General features: G+C 37.6%; 1 long non-coding RNA gene across 1 annotated transcript; it reads left to right on the top strand.

Annotated features, from left to right (window-relative positions):
• Positions 1–5,069: 5,069 nt before the first annotated feature.
• LOC138888971 (uncharacterized) lies at positions 5,070–5,847 on the top strand. Its single transcript, XR_011406496.1, has 3 exons — positions 5,070–5,140; positions 5,441–5,717; positions 5,801–5,847. It is a non-coding gene; the product is annotated as an uncharacterized lncRNA (long non-coding RNA).
• Positions 5,848–6,118: the final 271 nt, after the last annotated feature.

Below are 6,118 nucleotides of genomic sequence, written 5' to 3'. Positions count from 1 at the left end.
TCTTAAGGGATACCTTTTTAAACTTCATGTTCACCGGGCATGACACGATTAGCCCAGGTCTTACATGGTTCATTTGGTTGGTGTCCACACATCCTGAGGTTGAGAAGAATATAAGGGAAGAACTTAAGGCCATCATCCCGATTGAAGAAGCTGAAAAATGGAGGCTTTTTACGGCTGATGAATTGAAAAATGCAGTTTATTTACTTGCTGCATTGTGTGAATCACTGAGGCTATATCCCCCTGTCGCATTTCAGCATAAGACTCCACTAGAACCTGATATTCTCCCAAGTGGTCACCATGTTCATCCTAATATGAGAGTGATGATTCCTTTATGTGCAATGGGGAGGATGGAATCCATCTGGGGAAAAGATGCCTCGGAATTCAAGCCACACAGATGGATTTCAGATCGTGGAACGATTAAACATGAGCCATCTTACAAGTTCTTTTCTTTCAATGCAGGACCAAGAACTTGCTTAGGAAAAGAAGTAGCTTTCACTCAAATGAAATTAGTAGTTGCTACTATCATCTATAATTACCAAATTGAAATGGTGAAAGGTCATGTTGTTTACCCCAATCTCTCCGTTATGCTCTACATGAAACATGGCTTTAATGTTAGAGTTAAGAGGAAGTGGGCATAATACTTTTGTAATGTTACTTGTATTTCATGTTCAAATAATGGGAGTGTCATGACTAGCCCAAAAGGAAATAGTAAGTGTATTTTTCCTATGTGGTAATGTGAACTTAAATAACTTTTCCTCAAGTCTTTTACGTTTCAGTTGTGTTATGTGTTATTTCAAACTCAAATAGCTTGTTATATGAGATGTTAAATAATATATTTAATAAGCCTAAGCTTCACATTGACACACTATCTTACTTTATCCATCACATTTAGGGTGGGGCGATCCATCCTCGTGAATAATCAAGTTATAAGGTTACTTTTATTAATTAAAAATAATGGGGTGTGTCGTATGGTGAAACGGCAGGATTTGAAATTATGAATTTTTCACACCAATCTTAAGTTAATATATAATAATAACTTAGTTCACAATCAAATATTTATAAATATTTGAAGTCAGTTTTTAGTTATCTGTTGGAAGAACGAATACGTTACATAGGCAACAGAAAGACTTATATAAGTAGTCAGATCCAAGAAGTTGCTCTTTACGTAAAGATTGAAAAATAAACCAAAAAGTCGCTGCAATTAATTTCTTTCGATTATCATTAGCAGCTTAGAATATTATATCATTATTCTCGAGTATAGTTGATAAAAAGCCATTTTTGTTATGATTTGTAACCTTAGTACGTTACGTTATGTGCATTATTGGGCAATAAGTCTTGTGGAGCTGCTTGGAGGCTAAAGGCGTTCCGATTGCCTACATTAGGGTGATTAAAGACATGTATGCTGGAGCTAAGACTCGGGTTAGGACAGTAGGAGGCGACTCCGAGCATTTTCCGATTGTTACGAGGTTGCACCAAGGGTCTGCGCCCAGGCCATTCCTGTTTGCCCTGGTGATGGACGCACTGACTCATTATATTCAAGGGGAGGTTCCATGGTGTATGTTATTTGCTGAAGACATAGTTTTGATTGATGAGACACGAGGCGGCGTCAATGAGAGGCTGGAGGTTTGGAGACATGCCCTTGAGTCTAAGGGTTTCAAGTTGAGCAGGACGAAGACAAAATACCTTGAGTGCAAATTTGGGGTCGAGCCGGCAGAAGCGGGAGTGGACGTGAGGCTTGACTCTCAAGTCATTCCCAAGAAGGGTAATTTCAAGTACCTTGGGTCGGTTATTCAGGGGATCGGGGAGATCGACGAAGATGTCGCACACCGTATAGGGGTGGGGTGGATGAAGTGGAGGTTAGCATCAGGAGTCCTGTGTGACAAGAAAGTGCCACTGTTACTAAAAGGTAAGTTTTATAGAGCAGTGGTTAGGCATGCCATGTTGTACTGGACGGAGTGTTGTAAGAACTCACACATCCAGAAGATAAAAGTAGCAGAGATGAGGATGTTGAGGTGGATGTGCGGGCATACTAGGATGGATAAGATTGGGAATGAAGATATTCGAGAGAAGGTAGGCGTGGCCCCCATGGAGGACAATATGCGGGAAGCAAGACTCAGATGGTTCAGACACATTCAGAGGAGGAGCACTGATGCACCGGTGAGGAGGTGTGCGACTGGCTGTGGGGGGCACGAGGAGAGGTAGAGGGCGACCTAAGAAGTATTGGGGAGAGGTGATCAGACAGGACATGATGCGACTTAGGATTACAGAGGACATGTCCCTTAATAAGCAAATTGTGGAGGTCAAGCATTAAGGTTGTAGGCTAGTGGGAAGTTGTGCATATTTATACGGTGCACCAGAGTGAGACTAGCCAGTTAGGATTTAGTTCTAGGATCCTAGTGGTTATCTACTGATGTATGGCTTTATCTGCTAGTTATTACTGTACTTTGAATTTAATTTATATTTCTTATATTGCTATTATTTTATTATGATTCTATTGACGATACTAATATATCATCTCTTGTAGCCTTCATGAGCTGAGGATCTCCTGAAAATAGCTCCTCTGCCCCTCAGGGTAGGGGTAAGGTCTGCGTACATATTACCCTCTCCAGACCCCACTTGTGGGATTACACTGGGCCGTTGTTGTTGTTGCTGTAAGTACCCGTACACAATATAGATGTAAGGCAATTAACCAAGCCTAATCCATATGCATTACCAAATAATGAACGTAAGTAAGGATGGCAAACGGGGCGCTGCAGGTGCGGGGAGGTGCGCATTTAAAGCTATGCGGGGTACGGGTTTAAAGTTATGTGAGGCAATACGGGTTTAAAGCTATGTGGGTCGGGGCGAGGCAGATGCGAGGCGGGTTGAAATACTTTTCATAAAACTAATGCGAGATGGGGCGGGTTGCGGGTCTATGCAAATTTAGTAAAAATGGTGTGTAGTAGCCACTAAATAAGGGTGTATTTAATTTTTATCGACTATTTAAAATGCTTATCAAAAATAGCCACTACTAAGGGGGAAAAGACACAATTACCCTTTCTCTATTTCTTGTATAATCCCAAAATCGACGAAAACCCTTATTTCATTCGTTCAGAGTTCTGCGCTTCTTCATCTTCCTCGTATGCAAACTGCAATCTCAGTTAAACTTCTGCTCTTTCATCTTCTCCGTCATCTTCTGTCAATCGCGACTGGTAATATATTTTTTTATGTTTGTGGTTGATTCAATATATTTGATTATGTAGGTATATTTCATAAAAATAGTCGTAGAAATTCATAAGCTTACTGATTATGAATTTTCAGTTAACTGTGTTCATTAAATGTAAAGAAGAAACGACATTAAATTTTGTAGTTGGAATTCAAAGTTAAGGACTGATTGTCCTTAACTTTTGCACATGAAACTTGAAGTTAAGGACAAAGTGTCCTTAACTTTGGATGTTGAAAGTATATGTTAAGGACTGTATTTCCTTAACCTATGCACTTACAATTTAAAGTTAAGGACTGATTGTCCTTAACTTTTGCACATGAAACTTGAAGTTAAGGACTAAGTGTCCTTAACTTTGGATGTTGAAAGTATAAGTTAAGGACTGTATTTCCTTAACCTTTGCATTTACAATTTAAAGTTAAGGACTTATTGTCCTTAACTTTTGCACATGAAACTTGAAGTTAAGGACTAAGTGTCCTTAACTTTGGAAGTTGAAAGTATAAGTTAAGGACTGTATTTCTTTAACGTTTGCACTTAAAATTTAAAGTTAAGGATTGTATTTGCTTAACTTTTAAACTTGAAATTTTAAGTTAAGTCCTAATCTTTGTTTGTTTTTCCTTCTTTTCTAGTGTTATAATGGAAGGCGATCATTTTTTTGATTTTGACGATTGGCGTAATTTTCTGGTATATTGGAAAGGAGATTTTCAATATAAGGAAACAATTAAAAGTTTTCTGTCGAATAGCCAATGGAAGAAATTGAGGGAAAGTATTTTTGGCAACTTCTTCAGATTACAAAGTGTGAAGTTCTCGGGTAAACTTATGCACTGTGTATTGCTTTCTGAAATTGTTAGTAATGAACCTGATTCGATGACCTTCAAGGTATTTGACCACGATATTAAGTTTACTCGTGATGCATTCCATATTATTACTGGTTTGAAGTCTTATTCATCGCTTGACATGAAAGGTTTAAATGAGAAAGAGAATAGGCTTTTAAGAGTCTATTTCCCTGGAAAGGACAAAATTGAGTTGGCTGATTTGTATAGTTTTATTTCTAGTCGCCCACATGGTACAACTTCATCATTTGCTGGCAGTGATGATGATGCTTTGAAGTTGGCAACACTCTATTTTGTTGAGTCGGTTTTGATGGGCAAGAGGAAAAATAGGAATGTGTCGGAGCAAATAATGAAAATTGTTGACGATGATGCACTTTGCGCTTCCTTCAACTGGGGCTCTCTTGCTTATGAGACGCTATTAAAATCATTGAAGAGTTGCTTGAAATCAAATGAGAATGATGTTCAGAAGGAGAAAGAGAAAGAAAAAGATATTGATAGCTACACTTTAGTTGGCTTTCCTTTTGCGTTTTGTGTCTGGATTATGGAAGTACTTCCTATTTTCCAAGAGAAACAATTTGTGAACTTCAAAGAAGTTGGTTATCCTCGAATGTTATGTTATTCTGAAATGAAGTCTCCACAATTTGATGCTCTTTGTAGAAAATATTTCCATAATGAAAAAGTAAGTTAATGTACTTACTATCTCTTTTTTTGTTTATTTGTTTTAGTTATGTATACTTATGTTTAGTTTTTCTTATATAGTAGGTGTTTAAGTTGATTGAGGTATCACCCTTTATTCCCGTGGAAGAAGAAGATACAGAGCCTCTTTGTGTGGAGGAGCCAGTTTCACAAGATCGAGGCTCAAGGTCTTCTTCCACACAATTTGACGAAGGTGTACTTAAGGAAATTGTTAGAGTATGTGTTTCTGCCTTTGAATAGTATTAGTTTTTTATTTGATTATTTCTTGCTTACGAACACCTTTTTTTTTATATCATATTTTTTGATTCAGAGATTATCAGAGAGTTTTAAGAAAGATTTGCAAGCAGAAGTTACCAGAGTTAATTAGAAAATTGTTGTATCAGAAAAAAAGATTGAGAACGAAATCAAGGTAATTTCAGTTAGTCCAACTTTAGGATTTTGTGTCCTTGAATTTTGAACTTGGAATTGAAAGATAAGGACTTCTTGTCCTTAACTTTTGAACTTTGAAATGAAACTTAAGGACATCATGTCCTTAAGTTTTGAACTTGGAATTCAAAGTTAAGGACTTCTTGTCCTTAACTTTTGAACTTGGAGTTCAAACTTAAGGATTGCATTTCCTTAAGTTTTGAACTTTAAGTTCAAACTTAAGGACTGCCTGTCCTTAAGTTTTAAACATGTCCTTCTCTTTGTAACTTAGTTGCTTTCTCAGGATTTAAAGAAAACTCTAGGATCAAAGCTTGATACTTTGATGAACATGTTTGGGAAAGCTGATCAGATGAACACAGATAGAGAATCTAGTGTTCCAATTAGAAAATATGGAGTTGATGATCATTGTCGTGCTACTGAGCGTACTGACATATTCAACCAAGATGCAGGTGGTGTTGAACGTGATGATATGGATGTGCATGCAGAGGGTCAGTATGAAAGAGAATTTAGAGATGCACATCTAGATGATGAAACTGAAAATGTTACTGATATTGGGAAAGGTTAGATATAGATTTTGATTTTTATTTTCGTTGAAATGTATATTCAATAGATTAATACATATAAACTATGCATGTGCATGCAGAAGTTTGTGGAGTGCCGGAGAAAATTTGTAGAGTTTGTGGATTGCAATTGTCACACCTCCTTTTTGCGCGCCCGCCCCGAAGGGTAAATGCGCGAGGGAGTTTTTCCAATTTAAGTGACAATATTCGAAATGGGATTATTTATTTAATTCAGAGTCGCCACTTGGGAAAGGTTTGGCTTTTGGTGTCCCAAGTCACCGGTTTATCTTGAATCCCAAATCGAGGAAATTTTCGACTTTTCCAAATGAAGTCTGCGAACCAGAAATTCTAAGTAAGGAATTCTGTTGACCCGAGGGAAGGTGTTAGGCACCCTCGGATCC

The sequence above is a fragment of the Nicotiana sylvestris genome, chromosome 4 (assembly GCF_000393655.2).
Source record: "Nicotiana sylvestris chromosome 4, ASM39365v2, whole genome shotgun sequence".
Taxonomy (NCBI): Eukaryota; Viridiplantae; Streptophyta; class Magnoliopsida; order Solanales; family Solanaceae; genus Nicotiana; species Nicotiana sylvestris.
Note: the sequence above shows the minus strand (reverse complement) of the source record. Positions and strands in the feature narration are given on the sequence as shown.